A 16627-nucleotide genomic window follows, 5' to 3' on the forward strand; every position below is an offset into this window, starting at 1 on the left:
CTTTCTCTTGGAGTTGTTATACAGACCTAGAGATCCAAATTCTCTGTTAATAAAAAGCTGAATTGTTTTGTTTTCTTCTGGGATTAAAACCACCCTGGATGTGGAAGCAAAATTCAAAATTCCATGTGGTTCATCACTAGCTTCTACTGTTAGAACAGCTTCATATCCTTGACTATCCAAAACAGCAGCACCTGTAGAAGAAACTCCTGCAAGAGAATCAGTGGACTGCAGTGAATGAAGTGTTATGCAACTAATATTTTTGTCTTACATTATTGTTAATATTACATTTAAATAACGTTCAGTAGCCATGCAAATACCACGAAACCAAAGCTCACTGAAGTATGTGGATGGTGTGGGACCTACACACATATATATACTTACATTCTATAACAAATAGAAACAGAAATTTTATGCATACCAAGTACAAAGTCACAAAAATGTATTAAAAAATAAGAAAACTTAACAGGCCAGTGCCAAATATCAACTTCCCTATATTTTAAAAGGAAATAAACCATTTTCCCAGGAAGTACCTCCAAAAGCTTAAAACTATATTCCACTTCACAATCATTACATCAATAAACTGATATGTTTTCCAACTATTGCTTTGATGAATAATTTTGCTCATCCCGTTGGGCCACAGTGACTCTCGGAAGTTGATAAGGCACCTCGCAGCAACACAATCCATGTCAAGTTAGTTTGGTGTTTGGACATTAATTTCAGTTTGAAAAAAGGTATTTCAGAACGGATGCAGTTTAAGGCTTCTTTTCTCACTATAATTTTAATGGCAAGAATAAAATATTCTGACCACCTTGAATTCAGGGACAGATCAGTAAGTCTGCAGCTTGACAAGATTGTTTAAAAAGATAAAAATATCTGCATGTTTCATGGCAACTCTATCCATGACATATTAGTAAACTCAGTTTGCATTAAGATTAAGGGAAGAAACAACCATTGAATTAAATAGGCAGAGTTAAATCAGGATTGAAAACCATTTAAGTGTATTTGTGGAGACACGGTGGGATTTATATATACATACATAAGGACCAAGCCTATTTCAATAAAATGTTAATGAACTTTGCGTACTTTGCACCAGCTGCAGTTTGCTCAGTCCTATACCTCCAAAATGAAATAATAAAATTAAAAATATTATATTATTAAATGGTATTTTTAAGATGTAGCTGGCTATAGTTCTGCATTACCTTCTGTTTTGATGTTGTATAGGATGACTTGGTATTCTTCTTTTTCTTCAGGAATATGGTCATCCAGCAGATCAACATACAATGTTGTATTCAACGTCCCCTATTTGTTTTAAGGGTAAATTGATTAGCCATTATTTTATAAAACACAAGTGATATCATAATGACAAGTATTTTGAACAATTTCTTTAAGAAGAGTTAAGTATCAAGAATTGTAAGCTCCCTCCAGTTTGTAAGTCAAAAAGTGAGAAATTAAATAATCAAACCAAGAAAGAAGGACTGTTGAAAAGGCACACTTTTTCTCAGATCAGTTCTAATCACACTATTTTCCTGTAGCCAACATCACTGTTTATGGACTTACCTCAGGAAAAAAAAGTATTCCAGAATAGTTTGCAAAATTTTGTTTTACATTATGTCCTACTATCTTCCACTCAACAGTAACATTTCCCAGTCCTGGAGGAGTTCTTACGATGTGGAATTGTAATTGTTCTCCTAGGAATAAAGGACAAGATGCAGTGTTTCAGGGTCTCCTCTTCTACATGTTGGTTATAAAAATGAGAGGTCAAAAACATGCATCACACAGTTAAAGTATTTTTCCTGAAAGATATTGCTATTTTTGTCAGTTTGAATTTCACAGTAGTTATATACCACATTCACTTTTAATGCTGAAAAGAAAAACCTAAACTTAAACTCTTCTAGTTTTTTTTCTTCTGTTTTTAGTTCACACTTGGAAATAATTATGAACATATGAGGGAACTTGGTATAGATGAATAACTTAGAAAGGGAATGTTCATGAAAACATGCGCAAACATTAGAGCAATACAAGTCTGTAAACTGTACAAAACAGTAACTACTGTATGTACCAACAATAATAGTAGTTTTCTACAACAGTTCCCTGGAAAGAATACACATTATCTGAACATTTGCACTGTCTTGTGACTTTATTCAATGCATGCAGAAAAAAATGCTTATAATTATCTGTAAGTTCCATTTATGTGAGTTCGAACTTACAAATATGGTCACTGTTAGAAAACAAAACATTCAGAAAATGTTAATAATTTCTTATAATCTCAGAGGTAATCAGTATTGCTGGACAATGTGCATATAAAGGAAGCAAATACTATGGTATTTTGCACATTTATAACATTTAACCCCAAAGGCACTTTAATTAAAAAGAGTAGACCTCTTAGTAGGTTTTGTAAAATGTGGAAATTGTTTTATATTCACAAGTTTTTCACAAAATTTCCATTAAATATTTTAAATGTGGACATGTGAAATTAGCATGTTATATCAACATGGAATAGATCAGTAGGCAATATTTTGCAAAACATTCACAATAGAGGACAGATGGTTATTTATAATAGGTAGGTACATGGCATTCATATTTCATATGCATTTTTCAGGTCCACAGAATTTAAGTTCAACAGCACATTTTGTCCTGCATTGGCTTTCAGAGACATGAAATATGCAGAAATCTACAATTCTGAGATTTTTGAAAACAATACATGAGATTTCTTTTGCTTATTGAAGAATTAACAAAACATAAGATAATGTTATAATAACATTATGCTGCCCAACTAGTCCCTTTGATTATGCAATTTAGAGAGCAGCAACTTAGGATGCTGTCTTGCTATTCTACTGTATTACCTTACAGAATTGTACAGCATTGTACAGCTAAAACTGGCAAGAAAAATCTGAAAATTTTCTAGTTACATTTATTTTTTGTAAGGAAGAGTCAGAGATATGCATGTATATTGGCTACCAATGAAAGAGAAAGGAATTCTTAACTTCAAGAGCCCTTAATATACTTAAATAAAATTTAATATTGTAAAGAAGTAATACAAAAACTGTATACACCCATTTTCAAATACATAAATGTGCTATTCAGCCCCAACATTTCAAACTTCAGTTAAGTCTCAGAGATGTCAACATTGATGTCGACATTGATGTCGACATCTTTGGCTTAAGTTGGTCCATGTTGCTTCTAAGAAAATTAAGGAATTCAAAATTTATTGATATCACAAGGATTCCACTTCTACAGTCAAATATCTGGATGGTAGACTCCCAATTTACAGGTTCCTCTGAGGCTAAATCATTACAGTGTTTAACACTGCACTGCAATCCACTATGTTCTATTTGAGAATTTTGCATATCCATTACAAAGAAATAAAGATTTAAAAGAAAAGTGGTTTCAATGGTTTAGTACCATTGGGAAAACACACACACACACAAATAAGGCAAAGCTTATTTCAATATATCTCTATAAGTTATAATGAATTTTCATTGAAGACTGGGAAAAATGCTTTATGATATAGAAAGCTGTTCCACTATAATCCAAACACTGAGAAGAAACTTGAAGTCATTATTACAGATTCCAAGTAGTTATTTACTGATCCATGTTTCCTACCAGCTTTACCAAGATTTTTTTGGTATTCCTATCCAGAAGAAATGCTAATATGAACACTAATTGATTTCTGAAGATTGAAAGTGTTATTAGGCTAAATTCAATATTTTTTTTAATATTTAATCCTTATCCATACTTTTACATTTCTACATTGTGACTTAATAAGTGATGCATCTCTTACATAGAGAAACAAAGAGGTGGGTATTTATCGCTGTGAAGAAGGGAGCATCAGCCGCTCTCCTCTTCCTCATTACTTTAAGCTACTGCAGTGCATTTTCTTGTAATACAGTTACACAACTGTCGCAGACCCCTGTCCAATAAAAAAATACTACACTTATCCTCAATAAGGTAAAAAATAACATGCACATTGTGAAAACAAAATGTATTCACTTAACAGAAAATTTTCAATAACACAATAACTGTAAAAGTAATGATATTTGGATTTATGTCTGGTAAATTTTGCTTTCGAATGAAAAAAATATTTTGACAAACTAAAATAATCTAAATGCCTTAGCTCTTTTGCTCTTTCTCTATTTCTCCCTTTTTCTCTCTCTTTTTTTTTTAATCAAAGACACTTAGTTCACTTGTTTTGTTTCTGGCTGGAAGGCAATGAACTATTTCTTTTCACAACCTGGAAAAATAATATAATAATAACTATATATAATAATAGAACTATAGCCAAGTACTTCAGTTTCAAGCAGCCAGCATTTGGTAGCATGCTATGAATAACATTTAACCAGTTGAAAGTATTCAGGGACTTTGGGACTGAGACAGTTTGTATTAATTCCTTGTGCTCATTAACAGCTCTTCTTAGCTAATCATATCACATCTGGCTTGGCACAGAATTAACACAAACCATACCTAGATAAAAAACCAAAGGTTATGATGCCCTTTCATGTTGGGAAAACAAAACAAAAAACCTTTGGTTGAGAAAGCCATTTTTCTTCAAACAGAAAATGTAGTGCACACATTAGGGGACAAGTTCCTGTTTTGTGAACTTTCCCTGCCCATCAGTTCAAACATCAGAGAAACGTGATACTGCAATACACTGAGATTCCATCAAAGGCCACCTAAAGCAATCACCACCAGTACTATTATCATCCTATGCAAAACTGCATCAAACTGTAGATGAAACATGCCGTGTATTCTTTAAAACAATAGTAGAAATGTTTAGTACATACCAAATTATTATTGTTCTTTCTCAAATGTTTGCTTTCTCTTATAATTGCTACTTCCCAAATCATCTGCCATAAAAAAACATCAGGTTCATGGGACAGACAAAGGGAAGATGTTACCCTAGTGTTTCTGCAGGAATGTTTTCTAGAATATTTTAAATTCTTTGTAAGTCGCTGATAGATCTGATTTGCTTATGACTATTAGGTGTGTGTATGTTGGCAGTCATGAAGTGGGCTGGCAGGAGCCTCGTGCAGGCCAACAAAGAGAAGGGCAGAGTCCTGCCCCTGGCGGGGAGCAGCCCCAGGCACCAGGGCGTGCACCCTGATGGAGAGCAGCTTGACAGAAAGGGCTTGGGGTCCTGCTGGACACTGCACTGGGCAGGAGCCAGCAACATGCCTTGTTACTAAGAAGGCTGATGGCATTCTGGGCTGAATTAGGCCAAGTATCCCTAGCAGGCTGAGAGAGCTATCCTTCCCCTCTACTCTGCACTGGTGAGGCTGCACCTGGAGCACTGGGTCCAGCTCTGGGCTCCCCAGTGCAAGACAGACCTAAACGTACTGGGAAGACTCCAACAGAGGGACACCGAGGTGATCAAGGGAAGGGAAGAGAGGCTGTGAGAGCTGAGACTGCTCAGCCTGGAGAAGGGGAGGCTCAGGGGGATCTCATCAGTGTCCTTCAATACCTGAAGGGAGGGTGGAACAGGACAGAGCCAGGCTCGTGTCAGTGGTGCCCAGGGACAGGACAAGAGGCAGCGGGCACAAACTGGAGCACAAGAGGTTCCCTCTGAATATCAGACAGCACTTTTGTGCTGTGTGGGAGCACTGGCACAGGTTGCCCAGAGAGATTGTGGGGTCTCCCTCCTTGGAGATACTCAAAAGCCTGGACATGGTCCTGAGCAACCTGCTCTAGGTGGCCCTGCTTGAGGGGGAAAGGACCAGATGACCTCCAGAGGCCCCTTCCAACCTTAAGCATTCTGTGATTCTATGAATGCTTGCAAGAGTTCAAAGTACATGTCAGGTATGTGGATATTCACTTCTTGCTGGTGTTCTCTGAACAGTGAAACACAATCATTGTGAGTCATTATCAACTGAAAGCACAAAGATGGAAACTGGCATTAAAATTTGAGCGTGGTCAACACAAAGAACACACCTTCACAACCAATAACAGATCTTGAGGCTGTATGGAAGCTTATAATTCCTGCCACATTGTCACTTGCCAGAATAATCACTGTGACAGTGTCAAAACTGGGCAAAATTCGACTCCCTCCTTCAGTATGGACCAGGCTGATTTCAATACTTTCATCATCCTCTGGCTCTGGATCATCTATAATGGGCAGCGTGACCATCTTCTTTGTTTCACCTACAAGGAGAAGAACGTATACAACCGTGTGTCCACTTGGAAACCACCTTGTAAAAAGACTCAATCATCTCATTTTGAAAATAATTAAATACATAAAATATATTAAAATTGCATGAAACAAACTTATTTACCTTTCTGGAAGTCAGTGAATGTCATTATGAAATTTTATCTAATTACTATTGATCAGTCACATTAAGCCAATAAAACGATCACATCATTAAATATACTATGTAGAAATTAATTATATAGGAATTATTTCGGAGTGCCTAGAATTCTTTATTTTCATTACAAATTCTATGACTTTAAAATTTAACTTAGAAAAGGGGAATATCATTCTTGAAAAAAAAATAAATTGCCAGGTGCTAAGCTCTCCGATGAACCATTTACACAAGGGTGTACATTCAATATGAGTACATTTACTGAGCCAGGGAATGCATTGAAATGGGATGACATTTTGTTAGTTCCTTGCCTTTGGGACTATCAAAGAATAATAATGTAAGCAGCAAACACCGTTAATCTCTAGTCGCTATATATCCATTAAAATTTACAACACAATCCTGTTGTTCAGTGCGTGTGCATAACCCAGCTGTGTTTTATGATCATTAGAATATCAATTTACAGAATACATATGTATTTCCTGCTAGATTGTCTTTCAAAATACTTCAAAATCAGTTTTTACTAAACTTATAACGGGTAATGTAATTACATGTCAGCCTCACAATCATTGCCAGCAGCCATGCCTTACTATTCAGATGATTTATCAAGCTAGCACACTAGAATCTTTACTACGCACCTGGAAATTGCTTTCAAAATATCAGTTCGATTAACTCAGACTTTGAAAAAATAAAATACAGCATAAAATACAGCATGCTGCATGGTACTTAAGTAATGTCTGAGAGGGACTTGTTTGTCCTGTTTGCAATTCTTTTAAATATGTTCTGTTATGTTACGTTTAAATATGTTTTGTTATGTTACAATATGATCTCAGAATTTAAAGAGATGTCATGAAAAATTAGTACTGTAGTGACCGAGGGCTAACAAAAGACCACTTAGGCCTGATTCTCATTTCCATTATCCTTGCTGTAACAACTATCTTCGACTTTATTAATCCTTACTTATGTGGTAAAGGAAATCTTTAGAGTGCAATATTTATACTGCAATATTTCTTTAATAAAAACCCTTAGGTATTTATTGTGCTTAGATATTTCATTGTGCTTTGCTACCACTGTGTGTGTTCTGCAAGATAATGCTACATGCTAATGAACAACCATACTCTTTTGCACGTGTATCCTTAGCATTCAGGAAAATTTAGCCTAAGAAGAAGATATCAGTTGTCAAAACATCCACAGTATCGTGTACTTGTCACGTTCTTTTTTCTTTTTCTTAGTTTTACAAAACAGAAGCCAAAACGAGAGCTTGTCTCACCTTCAGCAAACACCAGAGTCTCACCGACACCTATAAAATCCAAGTTTGGAGTAGCAGTCCCACCAATGACACGCCATTCCACTGTCACTTGTCCCAGGCTGCCTTCTGTTCTGTGTATCATTAGCTGCACGTTGGTCTGAGGACGTTCCTCTACTTCAACATACAGACCTTTCTCTGTTGCATTGGGACTTACACTGTAGATCTTAAACACTCCAAATGCGTCTCCATTCATCATTATGATAACTGTGGAGGTATTTGGCTGTCCTATGGTTGGTTGGTTTTTTGAGCTGGCTGAGACGTTCATCAGTTCTGCTTTCAAAAGGGTTATAGTGAATCTCTCATCCAGTTCTGGCAGGCTGTCAGGCAGTATGGTAACTGTTAGATTTGCAAACTCTTCCCCTTCCTGCATTATGGCCCACTGTCTTGTAACAGGTTCATAATCACTGCCAGCGATGGCTTGTGTGCTGAAGAGGGCGAATGCACTGGTAACGTTTTTCTTGTAGGTCCGGAACCCTGAAGTGTTGTTAGTTAATGGGCTGATATCTGACGTCAGCCAAAGGCAGAGAGGAATCCCTGAGGCACTGGAAAATGTAAAGGCTGAACATGCTTGTTCTTTTAGGCACTGAGCTGCACAGGAATACACAGGGTCACTTGCTGCTGACACATTCACTCTGGTCTTGGATGGTTTGTCAGGAATTCCTTGTACAGGAGGCTCGTAGTAGGCCAGGATATCCTGACCTTGCTCCACAGCAAGAGCTACAACGTCAGTCTCAGAAGTGCTGTAGAAAATCTGCAGCTGACCAAATCTTCCCTCACTAAAAGACATTATAATAAAATAAAGTTCTGTTAGTTGACAAAGGATGTCTAATATTCTACATGTTTCTGGGTTAATAATAGAAGTGAACAAAATCAACTGACCCTTTCTGAATTGCTGAAAAATTCCAAATAACACATCAAAATGCATTCCCTTTGAAACTAGTACCAGAATAACTGAGTTATCTTATTTTTTTGTGGATAGCAAGTTTGATTATTTATAGCTTAGGTAGTAGTCTGTTAAGAATGCATATTTGTAAACATTTGGTTCTAGGAGTTAACTTAGTCTTCTTCAGGACTTGGCAGCTCTCCTTACTTGCAAGGAAGAAAAAGCCGGTGACACCCAGACTTATCATCCTTCCTCTAGGATCACATGCATAAAACCTGTTTTCCTTCTCTTATTTTCATCCTGTAAGGGCTGGCCATTTTGTCCTCCTGTTCAAATCACAGGAACAGGCTACCATGCAGGTTTAAATGATTTGATGATTAAACGGACAAAATGAATAGTACACTGTGTACGCTGAGTTTACATTGTGCATTTCAATGTATACTACGTTTAAGTAATTTATGTAATACACAGACATCTACTTCAAAAACAATGTGTTTGAAATGAAAATACATTGAGATGGCAGATCAAAGAATTGATGCACATATTTTTATGAGAGGAGCATGAAATTTGACATTATAGTGAAAACAAAAGTGAAGAATAAATAGTAATTACAAATAAAGCAAACATTATACAAACCTTCGCCTGACTGTTATGTTTGCCAGCAAATTTCTTTCTAGTGGCTCCTGAACTCGATATAAGGATTGATGAAAGAAAACTGTGCCATAAGGATTATCATTGGCAGGTATTATAATACTTGCCACGCCATCTAACCCAATAGCACCACCATTGGAGGCCTGAGTTAATTCTACACGGACAATCTCAAAGAGAAGAAAAGAAAAAGAAGTAATGCAGCTAGACAATTTGTGGTTTTTCTAACAATAATTACAAGCAAAGTATAACATGAAATTATAGCACCTTCCTGCCGGAACATTTCTTGTTTTCCATCATACATATTTCTAGAACAAGTCAAAATTAATACCATCTTCAAGGAAGATGTAAGTGCTTGACTTACTTCTTCTATTTCTGGAACATCATCAGCCAGGATTTCCAATAGTAGCATCTGAAAGGCTTCCCCAGGGGCAAAAGTAATATTGCCTGAGGCAACCTGCAAGTCCTCATCAGCAGGGTGTCCACCAATGGTAGCAACCCACTCAACAGTAACGTTACCAAGTGTCCCAGCATTGCGGATTACTGGCAGATTTATGGGTACTGATCCAGATTCAGGCTCCTCCACAGTAAATTCGGTCATCTGGAACACTGAAGTGCAGCACAAAGAGGTGTATTTCATTAACAGTAATATTTAAAATAAAAACACCATCCTAGTTACTGAATTATATATTTTATTTCACTTGATTGCATTCATTTGCACAATTAAAAAAATGTTAATCAGGTTTAAACTTCAAATTGAACTTTCAGTATCATTTTATCTGCAAATAAAATTGGCATGAAAATTCAGCCCCCACCCAAGAGTTTATTCCAACGTATCCATTGTTCAAGGCTAGCCATGATCTAAGTTTTTAGAAGACGGTCAGAAGGTAATTTTTCCCAGTGAGGAAATTTTTTATCATTTTTTATGTCACGTATGGAAAAAATGTGTCAACATATTCCATCTAAATTGTTTCAAATATAAGTCTTTCTTGTATAAAATCTTTAGTTGTTAAGAATGAAGTTAATGAATTATCCATGTGGAATTATTTACTTTTGTCAATTTCCTTTACATTTTGCTGATAAAATGGAATAACTGAAATAAAGTAGGGTACTAAAGGGAGAAAGAGTAAGTCAAATAAAATGGCTGGAAAACATACACCAGAAATACTGAAATAGAAAAAATAAATAGAAAAGATAAATTTCTAAAATGTCATTAAATTTTTGAAATTACCATTTTTTTCTCAAAACCTGTGTAATGAAACTATTTTTGGAAAGTGTCCACAATCCATTTTGCTGATAATGATAGAAAGAAGAAAAACTACAATAACTAACAACCAGAACATACAAGAATGCAATTTAAGTCATATTTGTACTTTCCAATTTCCCCAGATATTTAAACCTGCTTTGCCTGATTATTTTGTAAAACAATGACACTGCACTATCTAAACAGGTTTTGGCATGTAAACTTAAGCTTCAAGCTATTGCAGAAATGCAACATTTAGAATAGATAAAAAAATACAAATTAAATTAAAATCCATCCCCATTAGGAGACTCCAAAATCCACCTTCGTCTCACAAAATCTTGATATATAAGTTGACTGAATGCTTCAATTTCGCTATATAAGGGCACCATTTGCCCTTACTTACACGTTTTAATTTAGTTTATCTTATTTTGTCCTTTACTGTGTTCATCCAGACTTCCCTTTTTGTATTCTGAAAATTTTTATTCCATTGCCCAGTAATAACTCACCCACAAATCAGCAGATTGCTACTGGACAAGAGAAAATATGCAAATAAGACTCATTTACCAAAGGATCCAAACGGGTCATCAGAAGCCTCAATGGTTATGACTGCCCTCGTCAAAGATCCAAGCAAGGCTCCTCCTGTCGTTTGATTCAGCAGCTGAACATAAAAGGACTCCTCAACTTCAGGATTGATATCATTAATTATATAAATTGGCACAGCTTTACTTGTTTCTCCTTCTAGTAAGACAACATCTGATGAGGCTACACTGTAGTCCTCACCTAGATTTGTACATGAAAAAATAACAAAACAATCAAAACACAGAAGAATATTAAGGCATTCTGGTTCATTATGAAACATCACTAATGTTTATCAGCACTAATATTTATCTGTTCTTTTTGCATTCCCTTGTGTTCATATGTTGGTGTGTTTTTTTGTGTTTTTTTTTTCTTTATCTTCATACCCAGAAAATACAATTGTTTATTTCCTAGTGCCTTTTAGATATCTGGATGGATGAAAATAAATCTCATCTTGGCCAAAACAGAGTTTACACTGTCAGTCCAAGAAGCAATTACAAAAGGTCCATTATCATCTTCCATTGAGAAGATCACACAACTGTGACATTTCTATATTTGATTTCTGATAGTTGTCTGGCTTTCCAAGAGATAAAATGAAACAGAAGTACCTTTTTCAAAGGAGATTTTACTAAAGGACATAAGGTCACTCCTTCCCTCGTGGAGCTTTTCAGGGATCACCTGAGAGCTTTACCTTTCATTTGCAAAGTAAAAGTCTTCTTGAATTGTGCTTAACATTTGTCTGTTTCACAGAGGAGTCACCAGCTCTCAATTTCCCTCCAAGAAACTCAAATAAGCCATGTATGGTAGGTTGAAATATGTACAAAGGACTAAGTACTAGCTATATATACTACTACAGGATTTTTTATTTTATTTTATTTTTTTGAGAAAGTGAGTGGCCACCAGGGAAACAAACAGCCAATTCCTTTCCTTAGTTTTCTTGCTAGATTCTTCAGTGATGATATCTCTGAGTTTTTTTAAATTTGATGTAAGGTCTCTTCTATAGGACCTGAATTCCTGTCTCCTAAGTACACTCAGTAAGTATCTCACACTTTGGTATTTTTTCTACTTGTTTTACTAGACTGCATTCAATACACACTTGCTTGCTTTGGTTACTCGAAGCATACAGTATGCTCTTTCTGGTTTAACACAGAATGTGTATTTCTGCTATTTTGATTTCTTACCAGCTGTTGCAGTTATTGGCATAGCTTTGAATTTCACAGAAACATCTGCAAAAATTCCCCCAGTTCTGGTCACGTTAATGATTGGTCCAACATAATTTTCAGCAACTCGCACAGCTGAAGCTGAAAGCTGAAGTGTTCCAAAAGCATCATCATTGGCATTGATAATTACATGAGCTATAGTCTCACCCACTGATCCAAGACGAGGAGAATTTACAACTGAAATATAAAAAAAACCTCTTAGAGCAAGCCTGAAATGCCTCCTATATACGGCTATACTGTTCATATACATACACCTGAGTTTAGTGGATGGCCACTACTAGCTTTCAATAAAATTTTCATTTTAGATTTGGACAAAATATAACTACAAACTGCACAAGCATATTTTTGATGTTTGAATTATATTATGTCAGAAAATCCACATTCTTACTAACTTATTATTCTACCCTGCTGTGGAGCATACAAAACACCAGTTCTTTGAAGAGGTGAGGTACTAGCAAAATTACTTATTTATTTGTCCATAGGACAATAGAATTTTACACTAGCAATGATGAACTATAAGTAACCTTTCAGTTTCCCAGTAGAATTTTTTGTAGTGTTTCCCTTAAAAATCAAGATTAATGTGGGAGAGTCATGGGGGAGAGGGAAGGGAAATTAGGCATGCCAAGAAGCTCTTAAGCATAAATAAGGCTGTAATGACCTGAATTTATCTGATCGGGCAAACATCCTCTACGCTAAAAAGCCAGCATGAAGCTGCAATTCTACACCACTTAATGTTTAAAAGGCTTTTTTCGCTTTCAGTAAGTGCAACTAGCTTATTTCCTATCATTGTGCTTTACAGAAACAACAGGTGAGCAGGTATTAGCACACAAAACCAATACAGTAATACAGTTGGCCTAAAACACCTGGGATAAAGCAGATGCAGAAGGGAGAAAGAAATGTCCACCCCTGACAAAATTTTGTGGTAAAGGAAATATATGCTGACACACAGAATCTTCATACTTAATGTGAGATACTCTGACATATAACTTACAGGATTCTTAACTATACAGAGTTAGGCAGAGGTAAAATTTTACTGTAATTTCAATTGCTGCATTTTATCCTATTAAATATAAATATTAGCCTACATATTTAAGCTTTGGGTTTACATATGAAAGACACTTACTTGGCCGATCCTGTACTTTGTCGATCAAAACAGTATTGTTTAGCTCCACAAAAACAGATTCTGACCTCTCAGGATCATAATCATCCAAAATAGGCAAAGATATTGTGGCTTCGCTTTCATTGGCTGCGAAGATCACATAACCAGTAATGGGTATATAATCTTCTCCTTGTATTGCTCTAACAACATCAGGTGGAAGAAAGGGTGACTTTTCATCATCACCTAAAGTTCTGTATGTAACCACTACTGTACCAAGAAGACCACCAAGCCTTACTATTGTCAGGGAGATATTTTTTGTTTCTTCCTCAACTTTTATTGGTCTGTTTCTCTCAGAAAAGATGAACAGTCCATATGGATCATCATTAGCTAAAACTGTTAATGTTGCATTAGTGTGATTTCCAAGACGACCACTGGACACATTGATGATCAAAACTGAAAACACCTGATCCAGTTCAGGCACGTTGTCAGGAGAAACTTGTATGGTAATATTTGCTCTCACTTGGCCAACATCAAATGTTACATTCCCATATGCAGAGACCAGGTCTTCTGTAAGATCACAGACTATGACCCAATACAGAGTCACCTCAGACAGGGCCCCATGAGTTCTCACAACCTAAGTGGAAAACACAAAGATTTATGTATTTCTTTGTACTATAAGAAAGAAGAACATAAAAGTGTAAAATGGCATACAGCAAAGTCACAGAATCACAGAATATCCTGAGTTACAAAAGATCCACAGGGATTATCAGGTCCAACACCTGACTCCACACAGGACCACCCAAAATCAAATCGCATGTCTGACAGAGTAGTCCAAATGCTTCTTGAACTCTGGCAGCTCAGTGCTGTGACCATGTCCCTGGGGAGCCTGTCCCAGTGCCCGACCACCTCTGGGTGCAGAACCTTTCCCTAACCCCCAGCCTGACCCTCCCCTGTCCCAGCCCCATGCCGTTCCCTCGGGTCCTGTCGCTGTCCCCAGAGAGCAGAGCTCAGCGCCTGCCCCTCCGCTCCCCTCGTGAGGGAGCTGCAGGCCGCCATGAGACCTCCCCTCGGCCTGCTCTGCTCTGGGCTGAACAAACCCAGGGACCTCAGCCGCTCCTCATACTTCTTGCCCTCTAGACCCTTCACCACCATAGTAGCCCTCCTTTGGATGCTCTCTAATAGTTTATGTCCTTCATATATTGTAGCACACACAGTGCTAGAGGTGAGGCTTCGCCAGCACAGAGCAGAGCAGGACAATCCCTTCCCTTGACCATCCAGCATTGCTGTGCCTTATGCTCCAGAACACAGTTGACCATTTTGGCTGCTAAGGCACACTGCTGGTTCATATTTCTCTTGCTGTCAAGCAAAACCCCCAGATCCCTTTCCATGGGGCTGCTCTTCAGCCTCTTGTCCCCAGGCCTGTCCGTACAGCCAGCATTGCCCCTTGCCAGGTGCAGAATCCAGCACTTCCTCGTTTAACTTAATTCCAGTCAACTGTGACCTCTCCAGACTCCAAGACTATTGAAAAATTATTGAGAGAGGTCTTGCAATGACATCAGCCAGCTCTTTCTGTACTTTGGGATTAATCCCACTGGACCCCATAGACTTATATGCATCCAGCTGGAGCAGCAAATCCTGCACAAGTTCAAAGTTGGCTGGGAGTTTATCATCATCACAGTCCTGAAATTCAGAGCTTTGGGTGTCCCCGAGCCCATCATTGGTGTTAAAGACAGAGGCAAAGAAGGCATTAACCTCTGCTTTATTGGCGTACTTATTTGTGAGGTTACCAACCTCAACAAGTAATGGATCAATGTTTTCTCTGCTCCTCCTTTTGCTGTTAGCATACTTTAAAAAAAGCACTTTTTGTTGTCCCCACAGTACTGGCCAGCTTCAACTCTGAGTGAACATCACCTCTGTAGTCCTTGTTCAACTGACCTTGCTTCCAATGCCCACAGATTTTCCTTTTTCGCCTAAATTCTAGAATAAGATCCCTGCTCAGCCAAGCTGGCCTTCTGCCCAGCTTGCTCAACTTCTGACTCTTTGGAATTGCCTGTTCCTGTGCTCTTAAGAGGTGTTACTTAACTAACCAGCACTGATGGACTCCAATACCTTCAAAAGCAGGTTCCAAGGGGACCTCACAAACTAGTTCACTGAGTAGTCTGAAGTCTGCTGTCTCCATAGCTAGGGCTGAACTTTTGCTGGCAGTTTTCCTCCTATTACCAAAGATTTTAAACTCAGCCATCTCATGGTCACTATGGCCAGGACAGCCTCCAATCACCACTTCACCCACAAGACCCTCACTGTTTACAAGCAACAAATCTGGAGGGCACCTTTCTTAGTCAGCTTCCAGAGTAACTGTACCAACAAGTTATTGTTAACGTGCCTCAGGAATTTCCAGTACCTGTTTGTATTGGCTGTATGGTATTCCCAGCTAACATCTGGGAAGTTGAAGTCACCCACAGGGACAAGGGCAGATGACCTAGAGATATCCCTTAGTTCATTATAGAATAATTTGGCAATGTTGTCCTCCTGGCTGGGTGGTCTATAGCAGACTCCCACAACAACTTCATCTTATTGTTATAACTTATTTCCATGTCCCTTAATCCTTACCCGGAGGATCTTAAGCATGTCATTGCCAACTGCAAGCTGCACACAATCCAGCCCCTCCATTATATACAGTGCAAAGTCATTGACATGATGAGTTAAAAATAAACTAATTTTAAAAACAGTGTAATCTTTATCATCTTAGCTTTGCTGTATTTGTTGTGTCATCAGCACTTACTTTAAAATATTCATACCTCAAATGTAAACAAGTAGAAGTAAATTTAAACTTATATAAAACATTTTAGTTTTAAGCTGAAAGATACACTTTAGAAAGTGAAGTATAAAATGTCAAGACAAATGTACATGATAAAGTTAAGTTAAAATGCTGTAGACCTATTATAAAAATATTGCAGAATGCTCTGTAAAATAGACATAAAAGAGGATTGCATAGCAATATGAGACCCAAAACTTTCTAACCTGCAACATAATATTGCTATCTCCATCTTCAGGCTCAGTTCCATTTACCGAGAGTGACTCAGTACTGAACTCAAAGACGCCATGAGCATCATCAGAAGCCTCAATAGTCACAACGATGTGGGATGCAATTCCCAAGCTGGCTGTAAGTGCAAGTGCCAAAATGAGTTATTTTTTTATACCATCTTTTCTTAAAAGCTAAGGAAGTTTGTTACAAAAAGCACACAGAAAAGCATAACTGGAATATTTCTGCTGTTTTGCATTTTGTGGTGTGTTTTTTTTTTTGTTTTAAATGTGGAATAATTATCCACATGGATAAGGAACTCACTTTCAATAATGCA

At 37.3% G+C, this 16627-nt stretch overlaps 1 pseudogene across 1 annotated transcript in view; it reads right to left on the reverse strand.

The window, feature by feature from the left end:
- Positions 1 to 16627, reverse strand: part of LOC310891068 (adhesion G-protein coupled receptor V1-like) — a 74234-nt pseudogene that overhangs the window by 13722 nt on the left and 43885 nt on the right. Inside the window, exons 25-35 of the transcript in view lie at positions 16290 to 16429; positions 13293 to 13902; positions 12131 to 12346; positions 10938 to 11153; positions 9495 to 9739; positions 9119 to 9300; positions 7561 to 8375; positions 5926 to 6135; positions 1558 to 1688; positions 1200 to 1299; positions 27 to 206 (exon numbers count right to left, since the gene is read on the reverse strand). The product of the transcript in view is annotated as an adhesion G-protein coupled receptor V1-like (transcript). The remainder of the gene's footprint in view (positions 1 to 26; positions 207 to 1199; positions 1300 to 1557; positions 1689 to 5925; positions 6136 to 7560; positions 8376 to 9118; positions 9301 to 9494; positions 9740 to 10937; positions 11154 to 12130; positions 12347 to 13292; positions 13903 to 16289; positions 16430 to 16627) is intronic.

This window comes from Anser anser (genome assembly GCF_964211835.1).
Source record: "Anser anser genome assembly, contig: HAP1_SCAFFOLD_150, whole genome shotgun sequence".
Classification (NCBI taxonomy): Eukaryota; Metazoa; Chordata; class Aves; order Anseriformes; family Anatidae; genus Anser; species Anser anser.